We start from the raw sequence: 17,112 nt of genomic DNA, 5'->3' as shown, positions 1-17,112 counted from the left end.
ATTGTTTAATAGGAATGTTAGGTAGTCACCTCCTGTCTCCTCAGAAGGTCAGACTGTTGTGACTGGGAGCTGTACTGGACAGGCAGTGACTGGAGTGGCTTGTAGCCTCCCCCATGACTAGTGACAAATCAGGTTGTGCAAGCCATGCAGCAGGAGTAAGATCTAGAGAGAGACAGGGAGAGTATTAAAGTACTGTACCACAACTACAACTGCGAGCCTGATGTGTTTAGGTGCTCTGCCACTGTGAAATAAAGCGTTTGTTCCTGTATACACTTTAAAGGGGTACTCCTCCCTTAGACATCCTATCCCCTATCCAAAGGATAGGGGATAAGATGTCTGATTGCAGGGGTCCTGCTGCCGGGAACCCCACGATCTCTCCTGCAGAACCCCCTGTCATCTGGTGCATGGATCGAGCTTCCCTATGTGCCTGATGACTGGCGATGCAAGGGCCGGAGGATCGTGAAGTCACGGCCCGCCCCCTCGTGATGTCACACCCCACCCCCTTAATGCAAGCCTTTGGGCGGGGCCGTGACATGATCATGATCCTCCAGCCCCTGCATCGCCAGTCATCAGGCACGGAGTGAAGCTCGCTCCCTACAGCAGATGACAGGGGGTGCTGCAGAAGAGATCGCAGGGGTTCCCAGCGGCGGGACCCCCACGATCAAACATCTTATCCCCTATCCTTTGGATAGGGGATAAGATGTCTAGGGGCGGAGTACCCCTTTAAGCATTGAAGGATTACTTACATTTAAAAAAAAAACTTTTGACCCTTTAATCCAGTTGCCACTTACTAATTAAACTATCTTGTGTTGAAGCAAACCACTGCTAACTGTGTTGTCTACATTTTGATCTGTTTGATCTTGTGGGGTTATGACCACCCAACCCCATGCCTACCATCTTGTCCTCCATCACATTACAGTGCAACAATACTGCTTCACTTATTTATTACAATTACTTTTATTGAATAATTTAAGATGGAAAAAAAAACACGTGTAAAGACGGAGGCAAAATATTCACATAAACATCGCCATTAACATTGATGGTTCCAAGGTTGTCATTTGTAGTTGTCAGCTTGTCAGCACACATCATTCTCTTGTGTTGAAAGTCCTCCCTCGCAAATTCTTTTTGGGATAAGGGCTTCCTGGCTACTTTGATTAAGAACAGCAAGCCCAGACCGCAAAAAGCTTTAAGAGAGAGATAAAGATTGCCTGAAATAAGCAAAGAAGGGCTCGAGTCTGATCCACATACCTGTGAAGACAATATTTTGTTACTTGAAAAAAAAATTGTACTTAGGATTGATACTGCATCTTAAAGAGTTCCCTTTCATCCTTAAAGAGTTCCTCTCATGATCTTGTTAAATTTTAAAATCCTCCCAGTTCACTGCCCCCATCATGATAAACCACCCCCTGTCTTTATTTTTATTATTTGTTAGTTTTCTACCCTGATATTACTCTGTATTTTCTGCTCAGTCTCAGTCCAATTCACAGAGTGGGAAGGGGCATTACCTAACAGGCACAACATCATCTAAAGCCATATAGGGGAAAACTTCCTCCCTCACTCTGCTACACACTGCCCAGATCAGTTCAGTGTGTGAGAGGAGCTATGATTGGCTAAGGCTGCGCACACCCCCTCAGCACTCCAGACTGCATTTCCTGCTTTTGGACTTCTGCCAGGCCAGCAGGAGTCCAAAGTCTGTGCAAAAGATGGGGGGGAGGGGAGGGGGGGGGCATGTGCTCTGGACAAGTAGGGAGAAACCTAGTGGCAGCTTTTTTAAACACAAATAAAACATATAAAACTTAAATTTTTTTTTAACAAAGTATATTAGAAGGATATTTTATTTACCATAGGGGGTTCTGTACCAAAACATTTTTTTAATGACAGTTCCCATTTCAGTCTAGTGTTTTGCTTCTTGTTATTAGCTAATTCTGTCTATGTAGCTAGAAGTGTTACTCAATAGAATTACAATAAGTGTAGGGTCACGTGATGTATTTCGTTGTGTATTTGCTGCTGCATATTTTCTTACCCATTGAAGTCAAAGGCTTGCAAAGTACGCATCAGCGAATATGCAGCAAAATATGGCACGTGTGACCCTACCCTTAGGCAATAGAAAACTTCTAACCCCATAATAAGTTCTAGTTAACACCCTTCAATGTATATATCTATCATAATAATCTCCTGGGTACTGATACGATTACGGCGGGAGTACAGCTGTAATAAACAACCAGACTCCTTCTGGAAATGCCAGGGTCATGGCAAATTTACTACTTAGATAATGTGGTCAAGGGTGACTGCAGGATCTAAGATGTTTAACATAGGGAGGGGGCTCCTCTTTGGTGGACACAGGGGTGGCAGCTCAGGTAAAAAGCCAGGAGCAAGATTGGCTCTAGCTAATCTTTGTTAGGCTGGGTTCAAACTACGGTTTGTCATTACGGTTCCCGTATACGGCTGGGAGGAGGGGTGGGCGGGGCTTAATCGCGGCACCCGCACTCAGCCGTATTAGGGGAACCGTAGTTAATGTATGTCTATGAGCCGACCGGAGTGAACTGCAGCCACCGGTCGGCTGCTTTTTCGGCCGTAAGCGGTTTCCCGACCGCAGGCAAAAACGTGGTCGACCACGTTTTTGCCTGCGGTTGGGAAACCGCATATGGCCGAAAAAGCAGCCGACCGGAGGCTGCTGTTCACTCCAGTCGGCTCATAGACATACATTAACTACGGTTCCCTATACGGCTGAGTGCGGGCGCCGCGATTAAGCCCCGCCCACCCCTCCTACCAGCCGTATACGGGAACCGTAATTACAAACCGTAGTGTGAACCCAGCCTTAAAGGGTTTCCATTGCTCCCTGGTCATTGAAAGTAACTTCTGGTCTCCTTTTTGAGAGCACTTGCAATAGATCACACCCAAGTGCACTTTTGTGCAGCACGGTGCATCATTTTATGCACTTAGTTAAATGAAAGCACACACTCAGTTTAATACATAAATAAATAAATAGTTGGTATTTGCTTATTGGGCCATGCATAATTAGCACTTTGTCAGCATTGCTGATTCAAACTCCCCTGTGGGGCATAAAAAACTAATAATGCTTCATGACGTTTAATACAACAAAATCTTAATGGAAAATGTACTTTTTGTTACAAATAGTAATTAAAACATTAAAACCCCCTGCAAAAAAAATTACATATATTTAGTGCTACCAGTTTGTTGAATAAAATTAACATTTTAACAGTAAAATTTTATCTTAATTGCTTAATAAACATTGAAAAAAATATACAATTTATTTGCATTCTTTCCTCAAAAATATATGAAAGTCAATAAAAATCACCAATAAATTGTGAATGGTACTAAGCTGCTGGCACTGTTGGATAGTTGATAGAGTTTAAAAGCAAACTGTACATTTCCTGGAGATGGTGGTTGTCAAACTTAAATACTACGGCTTCCTGAGGAAGCCGCCGTAGCAGGTGGCGGAACGCGTGGGGAGAGCTGCCCCCTGACTCTTGGTGAAGTTGTCCTTATATTCCGTCATCTTTGATTGCAATAGCCTGGGTTCACAGCTTATTCAGCTGCAGTATATACTTTGGGGGAGATTCTCAAATAATTTTGCACCCCAAAAAATGTATTTTGCGCCGAAATTTTGACGCAAAAAGTATCGACCACATTTTTAAAGAGCTTTGTGCCACGCTTTACACTGTTGACGTCAGTTTTATAAAAGTGGGTGTGTCCTCGTATATTGTCTGCTTTATATGATATTTTCAAAGAGGTAAGAGTCCAGTTTACATAAAAAAATTTCACACCAGCTTTTTGATAGTGTAGAAATCACAGAAATGGTTGTAGTTTTACTGTTTTTGTTTTTTTTTTCTTATTTTTTTGGGGGAAAATGTGTTATTTAAGTAACTATTATCTGCACTCACATTTAAGCTCAGAAATGTTTTATTTATACAGTTATCGCTTGTCTGGGCACTAGTAACCATGGAATATTTAGTGAGATGTTTCTGCCAGAATTTTCTGGGATGTAAAGTTTGGCAGAGAAATCAGCAATTTTGGCGCCAATCTTGAAAATTTGGGCCCAAAAAATCCAATATGGCTCGAACAAAATGAAATTTTTGGGCGTGAAAAAAAACTAAAGTGGCACAAAAATGAATTTTCACATATTTTCAAAGCAGCACAAAATACCTTTGAAAATGTGATGAGAAAAAGGGTGTGAATAATATCACTAGAACAGAAATTACAGTATTTTTTGAGAATATCCCCCTTTGAATTTCTTCTCACACTTTTTATAGCAAGTATATTCATTGCATGTTTTGAATGGTGGTCATTTTGGTAAGAGTATAGTGCCATTATTTATATTTTTATTGTTGTAGTCACATTGGTCACTTATACATATTACAACTTTGGGGATTTTTCATTATTTATTACTAATTTTACACTAGACAATTCATATATGCATGGTTATTGGCAATGGATATTTATGCAGTTTTTGTACCATAGGTCTTGGCGCTGTTTATATGTATATGGGACTGTCTTCACCTCTGTATGCTATTGAGCATGAGTTAGGGGGTTGGGGTATTAGGGGGTGTGGGTAGGATTACAATTCTATGCTCTGGATATCTACATGTTTTTAAGTGTTTTTAACTGTGTGTGTGTATTCCCCTTTTTTGGTCTCTGTTAATAAAAGTACATTTATTACTTTATCTGAATGTGTTGGTGTGCATTACCTTATGGTTGCCAGCTTTCTTCTCTCAGCATTATCTCCAGTCTTTTGGCAACTTGTTGCACCCACGTAGGTTATAGCTGCGGTGCCCATCTTTTCTTTCTCATACAAACTTAAATACTTGTCTTTGTATTTTTATGCCAAGTGTAAAGGAATTAGAGCTGAAACGCTTAAGTGTTAAAGCCTGGCACGCATCCTTGCACGCTCTCACCACTTATCCGCGCAGCTCTGTAAGTCAGTCAAGGAGGGGCTGGGATGTGAGAGTGAGCAAGTAGATATACCAGGCTGTGGCACTTAAGCTGATTGGTTCTGCCTCCTTGACACTTGTTTGCAAAATCAAAAGGCAAATTTATAAGTTCAGTAACCACTATCAGCTCCGGGAAATTTACAGTGTGATTTTATACCCTACCAGCCATCCAACCGTGTCTGCAGCTTTTAGTAAGAAAAAGGGCTAACAGATTCACTGTAAATATTGCCCTAGGTTAAGGTAGAAGTTTTTTCTATATCCTGGTTTTAGAATAAACATGTTATCTTGGGTGGATTAACACGTTTATGATATATGTAAATGTCCAGTCAGTCCCATGTGTACATTTCAATGGGATCAGTCCAGGCAGCTGTTGCCAAAGTTAATAAAGTCATGGGATGCATCCAGAGAGGGATTGAGACCATGACAAGAAAAAAGTTTTGTCTCTGTACAAATCATTAGTCAGACCACATATGGAGTATTGTGTCCAATTTTCGGACCCCTGAGTATAAAAGGGACATGGCTGTACTGGAGAGGGTGCAGAGGAGTGCGACAAAGATATTTAATTGTGTGGGAGGATTAAAGTACCAAGACAGGTTATCAAGCTTGGGGTTATTTAGTTTGGAGAAAAGACTTCTTATATGATCACAACGTACAAATATATGAATGGACAGTATAGAGATTTTTCTAGTGATCTTTTTATACCTAGGCCGGTAAACATGACAAGGGGACATCCTCTACGTTTGAAGAAAAGAAGCTTTCACAATCATCACAGATGGGGATTCTTTACTGTAAGAGCAGTGAGACTATGGATCTCTGCCGCATGATGTTGTGATGGCTGACTCATAATAAGCTAAAAAGGGCCTGGATGTTTTTCTGTAAAAATATATTACAAGTTATAGATACTAGTTTATTGGGACTGAATGTTGATCCAAGTATTTATTCTGATTGCCATATATAAAATCTGGATTAATTATTTTTTTTGCCTTTTTCTTGATTAACACCGTAGGATTGTAGGTTAAACTTGATGGACGCTGGGCTGTTTTCAACCTTAAAGGGGTACTCCGCCCCCTCCCATAGACTTGCATTGTTGGGGTGTGGAGTGATGTCACAAGGGGGTGGGGCCGTGATATCACGATCCTCTGGCCCTTGTCTCGCCTGTCATCAGGCATGGAGCGAAGCTCGCTCCATGCAGCAGGGGGTGATGCAGGAGAGATAACAGGGGTTCCCAGTGGCAGGACTCCCGCGATCAGACATCTAATCTTTTGGATAGGGGATAAGATGTCTAGGGTCGGAGCACCCCTTTATTAACTATGTAACTATTTATATTTTTCCTAGAGTATAGAATATAGTATATTCAGCAAATAGTTTAGATTTCACAATTTCTCTACTACTCGTGAAACACACACACAGACACCGATACACCATACCACACACAAACATAGAAATCATACCAGTTTACTATGGCTCCTTAATATGGCTTAATATGGCTCCTTAATTAATGGCTTCTTTTGAACAGAAAAATAGCTTCTGCAAAGAAAATAGAGAAAAATTGAATTCCTGTTACTATATACATAAAAAAAAAAAAAACTTGCCCAACACTTTTAGGTTTGCATGTATACATAAGCAAAAAAACAAAACAGTATAATAACGAATATCATTTAACATAATAAAAATAAACTTCTAGGTAGTGTTCAAAGAAGTATAATTTAAAGGCTATGGACAGTTTTGCCAACAACCGCTCCAGTTGACACCAGTCACATCAACCATCCACATTCTCCTTGATTGGTGTAAAACCTCTATCACTCTGATGCTTCTCCCAACATTGTGTTGGTGGTATAAAGCATATCAGTGTCACCATGCAGATCTCCCAGACACCACAAAGCTATTTCTGGGCCGGTCTTGCTAAATACATCTCACTGACCCAGCAAGTGTTCACTGAGCTGGAGACTCATAAAGCATGGTCATTTTGACAAGAGTCTTGGCTCCTCTACAGTAAGAAGGGTAGTTAGTAACAACTGTAAGTTATTTTACAACTCTATCAAGGTTGGAGGTCTGTGTGGAATTAAAGGGGTAGTCCAGTGGTGAAAAACTTATCCCCTATCCTAAGGATAGGGGATAAGTTTGAGATCGCGGGGGGTCCGACCGCTGGGGCCCCCTGCGATCTCTCTGTACGGGGCCCCAGCTCTCCGCCGAGATAGCGGGTGTCGACCCCCGCACGAGGCGGCGGCCGACACGCCCCCTCAATACATCTCTATGGCAGAGCCGGAGATTGCCGAAGGCAGCGCTTCGGCTCTGCCATAGAGTTGTATTGAGGGGGCGTGTCGGCTGCCGCCTCGTGCGGAGGTCGACACGCCCCCTTCCAGCGGGCTGTCGGGGCTCCGTACAGGAGATCGCGGGGGGCCCCAGGGGTCGGACCCCCCGCGATCTGCAACTTATCCCCTATCCTTAGGATAGGGGATAAGTTGCTCACCACTGAATCACCACTGGACTACTCCTTTAAGTATATGGCCATAAAACCCATGAAATTTTTTTTTTCCGCGAGTGATGCCTCTTCTGCTCCAAATGATATTTTTTTTTTATCTGCATCTGTCAGTAACGTTACATGACTTTCTATCTCAGTGACCAAGGAACCTAGTTTTCTTATAGACTTTACTGTCATGGTTACAGACATAAATATAAATAAGGGTAAGAGAACAGGGCATGGCAGCAGTTATGGCTAAAGGCTACATGCAGATTTAGTATGGCAAGGTTCACACTTATTACGCTCAAAACTCTGTGGTATACCAGGATGAAAAAAATCTTATACACTCACAAATGTGCCGTATGTAGTTACTTTTCGACTACATTCGGCACATTGGGTCTAGTGGGGATGTGCTGTTGACATTTTGATCTTCCCAGAATGGTGTATGCCACAGGATTTAGAGCCTAATAAGTGTGAACCTACCCCCATTGTTCCCTAGCCCTTTAGTACCCCTATTTATTTATTTTTTTTACCCCCTCTGCCATTCTTAGGTCTAAAAGAGGTCACATGCCCTTAGATTTATCATGTTTTATGTCAGACTAAAGCCCCTAGAAGAGTTCTTAAAGGGGTATTCCAGGCAAAAACTTTTTTATATATATCAACTGGCTCCAGAAAGTTAAGCAGATTTGTAAATTACTTCTATTAAAAAATCTTAATCCTTCCAATAGTTATTAGCTTCTGAAGTTTTCTGTCTAACTGCTCTATGATGATGTCACGTCCCGGGAGCTGTGCATGATGGGAAAATTTCCCCATAGGAACTGCACAGCTCCCGGGACGTGAGTCATCAGAAAGCAGTTAGACAGAAAACAACAACTCAACTTCAGAAGCTAATAACTATTGGAAGGATTGAGATTTTTTAATAGAAGTAATTTACAAATCTGTTTAACTTTCCGGAGCCAGTTGATATATAAAAAAAGTTTTTGCTTGGAATACCCCTTTAAATAACTTACTGCAGCACTTCTCATAGGATTGAGATGTTGTAGGTCTGATACAAGGCCTACCTAAAGATGTAAATCCTCTGGTTTCAATTGATTTGATGGGGGATAAACTGAGGAGAGGAGTCTAAGTGATCACACTAATTTTCACCCTTGTCCAGCTATTTCAACTTTGTTGTAAACTGTTACAGAAGTTTTAGACTATACTCTGATCCCCTCACATACATATCTGTCTGGGAGAGAAAGTTCCACTTCACATATTGAGCCACAAATTGTCAATCTCATGCAAATTCCAGTAAACAAACTTTAAAATCACATCTGGGTGATATTAAACTAACCTAAATAGTTGCATCACTTTACCAAGAGGAGTATGATTTCTGCAGGTGGGTTCATGCTTCATATCTGATAGAGATGCTCAACTATAAAAGTAAGATGGAATGAAATAATTTTACTTTACAATTATATTTGCAATACAACTATCCAAATATCCCGAGATGACACGGCTGTCCATGAGTTCAGGTTCCAACACTATCATTAAGGGTACATTCACACGTACAGGATCTGCTGCATATTTTTGCTGCATATGTTCTGCAGCTGATATTGCTACCTATTGAAGTTAATAGGTAGCAAAATCAGCTGCACAAAATATGCAGCAGATCCTGTATGTGTGAACGTGCCCTAAAGAAGTTACGCCACTTATAGCCATACAGTTAGCTATATCTGGGTAGAAGGAAATTCCCCAACTCCGCTACCTGCACCCAATGAGTTAAGGCCTTCCATTTAATATTGAGATCTAAAGACCTCCTAGTAAATGAGCATGACACATATTCTGCCGATTCTACAACATGGCTTCCATTTATAATGGTAGAATCATATATTAACCCGATTACAATCACAAAACTTTTTACTGCATCTTAAGTCTCTTCTTCTGGGTTCTGTTTTTAGGGAAAATCTCACCCAAAAATAACCCTAACCTGTCATACAGAGTTAATGCATTAGTGTTAAAGGGGTACTCCAGCAAAAAATATCTTATCCCCTATCCAGATGAACGGGGTGCCACACTGGAGATTGCGGGGGTCCCCAGCGGCAGGACCTCTGCGATCTCCAGTGCAGCACCCCGATTATCCGTGCACAGAGCAAACTCTTCTCTGTTTCGGATGACTGGTGACTACAGCTGCCATGCCCCCTTCATTCATGTCTATGGGAGGAGGCATGACAGCTACGTACTAGCCGTCACACCCCCTCCCATAGACATGAATGGAGGGGGCGTGACATCACAAACACGGAAGCTCCAAGCTTCCGTGTTCCAGACGCCACCGCGGCTGGGCCGGAGATTGTAGGGGTCCCCCATGATCAGACATCTTATCCCCTATCTTTTGGATAGGGAATAAGATGTTTTTTTTGCAGGAGTACCCCTTTAATTCTTATCTGGTGCTAAAGATCTTCAGTACCTGGAATATTTGGACTGTAAATTGTCTTTAATTAGTCATGAATAAAACCTTTATTTCCATCAATGTAATCTGTAATATAACATATATTTTGCCAAAATAATGTTTTAAATGGACTTCCCTTAAATCACGTATTTATGTAAGGGGACTTCTGGTGTCTAGTGTGGAGAGGCTTCAATAAATATTCTCAAGTTCATCCTAAGAAGGACCTGCATGAATAGTGCGATATTTATTTACCGCTCCCAGCTGATGGATTGTAGCACTGTATTTTCTACATACTGCTAAATCTATTAAAGAAAGAATATCCTATGGGAGGTGTTGGTCCTTATCCTTGAATCCAGTCACATTTTGTGCTCCTGCCTACATGATGGATAAATACTACAGTGGTAGCCATTAGTTTTATCAAAGACAAGCCCGGATAATCTTATCTCCCTTACTCATTCACTGTACTTTGGCCATAAGAAATGCCTATATCATTACACGGAGAATAGCAGCACAGAAGGGTCATCCAGGGTGCTAGGAATGAGACTTTTCGTAGTGTTCTAGATAACAAAATCATTCTTCACACTTGTCGGCTGCTCGGTCTGAAGATGTCATCACCATTCACTGTAATCAGAATATATCTTTTAGCACATTTTTGTTCCAATCAATCAAACAGCAAACAGTGAAGATCACATTACCTACATGTCAAATCTCGCCTTTGGCTTCTCAGCTGCTGAACTCTGTACAGAAAACAGATATCCCTGGAGATGGAATGGTATAATAAAAAGCATGTTCTGAAGGTCACAAGCAAAGAGAGAAAAATAAATAAGCGCTGTTTAGATGGCAACCAATTGCAGTATTTTCACAGATTACTATATTACAAGAAGAGTGGAAAATAAAAAGTTATCCCTAGCAATAGTCACTTTAAAAAGGAGTCATAAGGCATCCATGACCCAGGCTCCCATTAATGTAATGGATAGAAAATGGTTTCTGTGTACTCCATTTTGTTGTATAGAGCTTGGTTTCTGGCCATCAATTTTCTTTGAACTTTTGGTTATCTCAATAATAACTAAGCACGCACCAGATAGTATTATTTTTCTTTTACTGGAAGTCAGATATTTGTGCAGGCATGATTCCACTAAATCCTTGGAATGTAAGACTGGTGATGGTGGTGATAGTGATGGAATATGGATACAACCCACAGACAACTATAGGTGTGACATCCCACCACGAGGATTATGCAAAGAGATGTCTCCTTAAAAAAAGATTAAAGGGGTTATCCAGGAAAAAACTTTTTTTTTATATATCAACTGGCTCCAGAAAGTTAAACAGATTTGTAAATTACTTCTATTAAAAAATCTTAATCCTTTTAGTACTTATGAGCTTCTGAAGTTAAGGTTGTTCTTTTCTGTCTAAGTTCTCTCTGATGACACGTGTCTCAGGAACTGCCCAGTTTGGAAGCATATCCCCATAGCAAACCTCTTCTAAACTGGGCGTTTCCCGAGACACGTATCATCAGAAAGCACTTAGAAAAGAACAACCTTAACCTCAGAAGCTCATAAGTATTGAAAGGATTAAGATTTTTTAATAGAAGTAATTTACAAATCTGTTAAACTTTCTGGAGCCAGTTGATATATGAAAAAAAAGTTTTTTCCTGGAATACCCTTTTAACATCTCTTAAATCTTCTAGAATTGACTATACCAAGTCACTGGCAAATTGTAATTCTGCATAATTCATATATTTAATCTACTGTAATGTTTGCTCCCTATAATATGTAGGATTTACAAGCAAAAGTCCTCAGAAAAGATTCAATACACTCAACACACACACACATATATGTCTTGGGAGTCTAAAAATGCCTTATTACCATATATAACTGCAGGCTTACAAGTTTTTAAAGGGGTATTCAGGCCAAATACATCTTATTAGATGTCTGATCGCCGGGGGCCCACCGCTGGGGACCCCCCGCGATCTCCGTGCAGCGCGTGTCTCCAGTCTCGGAAACCTCTTTGTTTTCAGGACTGAAGATGTGATGTCACACCACGCCCCCCCATGCTATCACGCTCCCTCTCATAGACATGAATGGAGGGGGTATGGCGTGACATCCCAAGGGGGCGTTGAGTTACATCACATCTTCAGTCCTGGAAACAAAGAGGTTTCCGATACTGATGTCTGGGTGATCAGACATCTTATGCCCTATCCTTGATAGAGGATAAGATGTATTTGGCCGGAATACCCCTTTAAGTTATGCACATTGAAAAGGTAAACAATCTAGATAGAGGGGGAATTACAAAAAGATGCTCTGAAACATATCAAGTGATGTCTTCTGGATTATGTAGCTATATCTGAGTTATAGAAATCCCCCAACCCCCTACCTGTTCCCAGTGGGTTATATCCCTTTATTAAATAATGAGATCCTAGTAAATGAGCATGGCCCACATTCAGCCTTTTCTACAACATGGCGTCAGTGGACTGAAGCTCTGCAGGCCTCTTTACTTGGCTAGAATTATTTATAATAGGCATAGGGCTTAGAAAAAAGAAGAAGATTTGTACGGTGACACAAATGCGTTGTACCACCATGTTAAATAGAAAGAGCTTTGGGCAGTGTTCATGAGGTTTGAAGCTAATTGGAGAAACGATGGATAATTCACATGAGGTGCTAGTGAAGAGTGAGCTTGGTCTCTGTAGGGGAAGACTAGGCCTGTAAACTTGGTTACAGGCTTATTCTACAGCAGGAAAGTCAGAGAGGCTGGGGGCTGCTGGAGCGCATGGTAACCCCACAAGAGAGTTAGATGCATATTACACAGGTCTCCAGAGCATGTAACACTATTAGGCCACAAGTTCATTTATAAGCCGTGAAATACTCCAGCTCCCTTCTCATGATACTAGATCAGCAAGATGTTTGTCGCAGAGATGTGATACTGAACTGTGTGATCCTAAATAATAAGTAGCAGTAACAATTTCAAGTTTAACAAATTTCTGTTTCTGATATTCTGTGCAAAATCTTCAAAACAAAAATGTATGTTTTATGTTGCACAGAAAGATACAAAAAGAAGACATACGAGGGATTGTTGCCCAGAGCCGGTGCCAATTTAAAGTGATGTAGTATGTTCACTGCAGTTCTTGTTACCAAGAGGCATTTGGAAAGTGGCAAAACAGTAGATCCCGTTACTTGTATGTCCAATGCCATAAATCGTGTTTCTGTTCACAATAACAAAAACTTTTCCATTCTTCTTTACTTTAAAGAAAAAAGTATTGTCAGAAAATGCTAAATGACATAAATATGGTTTGTATTCTAGGCATATTTTATATTGTTTGTCAGGTTTTTAATTTCCTCTATGACTATCCATATAAAAAATGCTGAAATATTGCTGCTTTACTGTGTATACTGGGACAGAGAGAGCAGAGCCATTTGAGTGGGATGTAATAACCGATGACCCTTCTATTGTAATAGGCAGGATAAGAAAACTTTACTATACATACATAGAAACCTTTTTTGCATTTTTCTTCTACGCTACCTGGTGTCTGGATATGGGGGTTGTACTTCATCAAGCCCTAAAGTCTTTTAGTAACATTTTTTAGTTATCTATACAAACTATAAACAAAAGAAAATGTGTTTCCCCAAAATGGCTACCCCCATAGAATGTTTTAAAAAAACATGAATAATAAAGAGCGACAACATTTAAAAATAATAAACATTTTTTATAAAGAATATCGGGTGACAAATGCAATGACTGTTCATCCAGTAACTTTTTGCGGACAATTACTGTATGTTCATTGTTTACACATTTGTCATCAATTGTCAAACAATAAAATACCAGATGGTAAATTAGACTGTGTACCCTTAGCTGTAGTACGTAGCTCTGTTTTTTTCCTTGCATACTTCTATCACCTAAAACTGTGATAGTAAAATTATATTTTGCATGTGTCTTGCCTGGGGATACTAGGAATTTGATTCCAGAAGACAAACCATAAAATAGCAAAACTGAAACACTTGGAGATAAATCATTCCATTTCTCTGGGCTGGTGTTTACAGAAGCTTATAGAGCAGGTTAGTGAATAAATTCTAAATAAACACTAGGTATCTTCACATCAGTAAAATACCATATGCTGCATGCATACGTCAGAAAACCAGCAAAGAGGTGTTCTAACATATGGTGTACCTGCAGTGTGCCCCTGTGGGTGCATGGACCTAATGTAGTCTATCTGGGACTTTCTTTTATGTTTTATTTGTGAGTCAGAATAGCATGGAAGGCTATGGTGTATGGCGCTTTACTGATGTTAGCATATCCTTTATTATGCTTTAAAAGGGTACTCCGCCCCTAGACATCTTATCCCCTATCCAAAGGATAGGGGATAAGATGTCTGATTGCGGGGGTCCCGCCACGGGGTCCCCCTGCAATCTCCCTGCTGCACCCGTCGTTTGTTTAGAGTGTCGGGTGTAGCGTCGGGGGCTTTTGATGTCATGGCCGCGCCCCCTCAATGCAAGTCTATGGGAGGGGGCGTGACTGCCATCAAGCTCCCTCCCATAGACTTGCATTAAGGGGGTGTGGCAGTGATGTCACAAGCTTCCGCCCCGCATCACCAGTCATCCGGCACGGAGTGAAGATCTCTCCGTGCACCCGATGTCTGGGGTGCCGCAGCAGAGATCGGGGGGTCACCAGCGGCAGGACCCCTGCGATCAGACATCTTATCTGATCTGATTGGATAGGGGATAAGATGTCTAGGGGCGGAGTACCCCTTTAAGCAAATAGACCCCTAAAATTCACCATCCATATACTGTATAGGACAAAAATGATGGCTTGTAAAGATATCAGAAAACCCTGATGCTGTTACAATGTTTCTAGGTTTCCTCATGGACAAAACATTGATCCTTTAATATGCCTGTTGTAAAGTATAGCGTAAAACACCACATCAACACATAAGACATCTTAGGGTCCATTTACACAATGGAATCTTCGCCTAGAGATATTCCAGGCAGAGATTTCTTCTGCAGCTAGCCCGCTAATATCCATCGGCACTAGGACCGCATAGACATGCACTGTTACCACTGGCAGCAATGCAATCTGTGCAAAATTCAGCCAAAAGAATTAACATCTTCAGTCTTTTGGGGGAGTCAGGAATTAAAATTATGCAATATGCACCATGCAGCAGAATACCATTGAAGCCAATACCATTGAGGCTGCTGCACTGGAATTCTTCCTGATATATATATATGTATATATATATATATATATATATATATATATATATATATATATATATATATATTTAGTAGATTATCAAGAAATAGGGGACAGAGGAGGATATGGCTACAGGATCAGACAACACTGGATTGCTTTGTTGCCTGGTATCACAGAGATACACAGATCTGCATAGTATCTGTCACGATGCCGGCTGGCAGGTAGTGGACCCTCTGTGCCAGAGAGGGATTGGCGTGGACCGTGCTAGTGGACCGGTTCTAAGCCACTACTGGTTTTCACCAGAGCCCGCCGCAAAGCGGGATGGTCTTGCTGCGGCGGTAGTGACCAGGTCGTATCCACTAGCAACGGCTCACCTCTCTGGCTGCTGAAGATAGGCGCGGTACAAGGGAGTAGGCAGAAGCAAAGTCGGACGTAGCAGAAGGTCGGGGGCAGGCGGCAAGGTTCGTAGTCAGGGGAGATAGCAAGGTTCTGGTACACAGGGTTTAAACACACAAAAACGCTTTCACTAGGCTCTAGGGCAACAAGATCCGGCAAGGAAGTGCAAGGGAGGAGACTAGATATAGCCAGGAAACAGATGGGAACCAATTAAGCTAATTGGGCCAGGCACCAATCATTGGTGCACTGGCCCTTTAAGTCTCAGGGAGCTGGCGCGCGCGCGCCCTAGAGAGCGGAGCCGCGCGCGCCAGCACACGACCGCAGGAGACGGGAACGGGTAAGTGACCTGGGATGCGATTCGCGAGCGGGCGCGTCCCGCTGTGCGAATCGCATCCCCAACGGCCATGACAGGGCAGCGCTCCCGGTCAGCGCTGACCGGGGAGCTGCAGGGAGAAAGGCGCCGTGAGCGCTCCGGGGAGGAGCGGGGACCCGGAGCGCTAGGCGTAACAGTACCCCCCCCCTTAGGTCTCCCCTTCTCTTTATCGGGTAACTGCCTCCCCTGGGATGAGGACACCGGGAAAGGAAGGAGGGATTCCTCAACGGCAGGCAGAACCGCAGGAGTAGGAATGGGGAGAGAGGGCAGAGGGCGAGACCTGGCACGGGGCAGTGTGACACCAGGACGAGGGCCATGAGGGGACACAGAAGCTTGCCTGGGAGGGGGGGAGGGGCATTTCCTGTGGCAGGCAGAGTCCTTAATGACCTTAGGAGGACCGGATACAGGAGGAACCACAGAGTTACGGCAAGGGTTACTGGGAACCGGTTTTAGACAGTTCTTGGCACAAGAGGACCCCCAACTCTTGATCTCCCCAGTGGACCAATCCAGGGTTGGGGAATGAAGTTGAAGCCAGGGAAGTCCAAGGAGAATTTCCGAGGTGCAATTGGGGAGGACCAAAAGTTCAATCCTCTCGTGATGAGATCCGATGCTCATAAGAAGGGGCTCCGTGCGGAAACGTATGGTACAGTCCAACCTGGCTCCGTTGACCGCGGAGATGCGGAGTGGCTTGACAAGACGGGTCACCGGAATATGGAATTTATTCACAAAGGACTCCCGAATAAAATTCCCAGAAGCTCCAGAGTCCAGACAGGCCACGGCTGAGAGGGGAGAGCTGGCTGAAGTGGAAATCCGAACAGGTACCGTGAGACGTGGAGAAGCCGACTTGGCATCAAGAGACGCCACACCCACGAGAGCTGAGTGTGAGCGTGCGTTTCCCAGACGTGGAGGACGGATTGGGCAATCCACCAGAAAATGTTCAGTACTGGCACAGTACAAACAAAGATTCTCTTCCTTACGGCGATTCCTCTCTTCCAGGGTCAGGCGAGACCGATCCACTTGCATGGCCTCCTCGGCGGGAGGCCTGGGCGCAGATTGCAATGGAGACTGTGGGAGAGGTGTCCAGAGATCTAAGTCTTTTTCCTGGCGGAGCTCTTGATGCCTCTCAGAAAAACGCATGTCAATGCGAGTGGCTAGATGAATGAGTTCATGCAGGCTAGCAGGAGTCTCTCGTGCGGCCAGAACATCTTTAATGTTGCTGGATAGGCCTTTTTTAAAGGTCGCGCAGAGGGCCTCATTATTCCAGGAAAGTTCAGAAGCAAGAGTACGGAATTGTATGGCGTACTCGCCAACGGAGGAATTA

General features: G+C 42.6%; 1 long non-coding RNA gene across 3 annotated transcripts in view; it reads right to left on the bottom strand.

Annotated features, from left to right (window-relative positions):
- Positions 1-755: 755 nt before the first annotated feature.
- Positions 756-17,112, bottom strand: part of LOC130368825 (uncharacterized) — a 32,541-nt gene continuing 16,184 nt past the window's right edge. The window contains exons 2-6 of one of the 3 annotated variants that reach the window (XR_008892579.1): positions 10,541-10,632; positions 10,294-10,462; positions 8,747-8,827; positions 6,404-6,479; positions 756-1,248 (exon numbers count right to left, since the gene is read on the bottom strand). This is a non-coding gene — a long non-coding RNA (uncharacterized LOC130368825). Of the gene's footprint in view, positions 1,249-6,403; positions 6,480-8,746; positions 8,828-9,865; positions 10,463-10,540; positions 10,633-17,112 lie in introns of those variants that run through there. The other 2 variants (XR_008892578.1, XR_008892580.1) reach the window with 2 other exon arrangements.

Source organism: Hyla sarda, chromosome 4 (genome assembly GCF_029499605.1).
Source record: "Hyla sarda isolate aHylSar1 chromosome 4, aHylSar1.hap1, whole genome shotgun sequence".
Lineage (NCBI taxonomy): Eukaryota > Metazoa > Chordata > Amphibia > Anura > Hylidae > Hyla > Hyla sarda.
The sequence above is the reverse complement of the archived record's forward strand: the minus strand, read 5'-3'. Positions and strand labels throughout refer to the sequence as shown.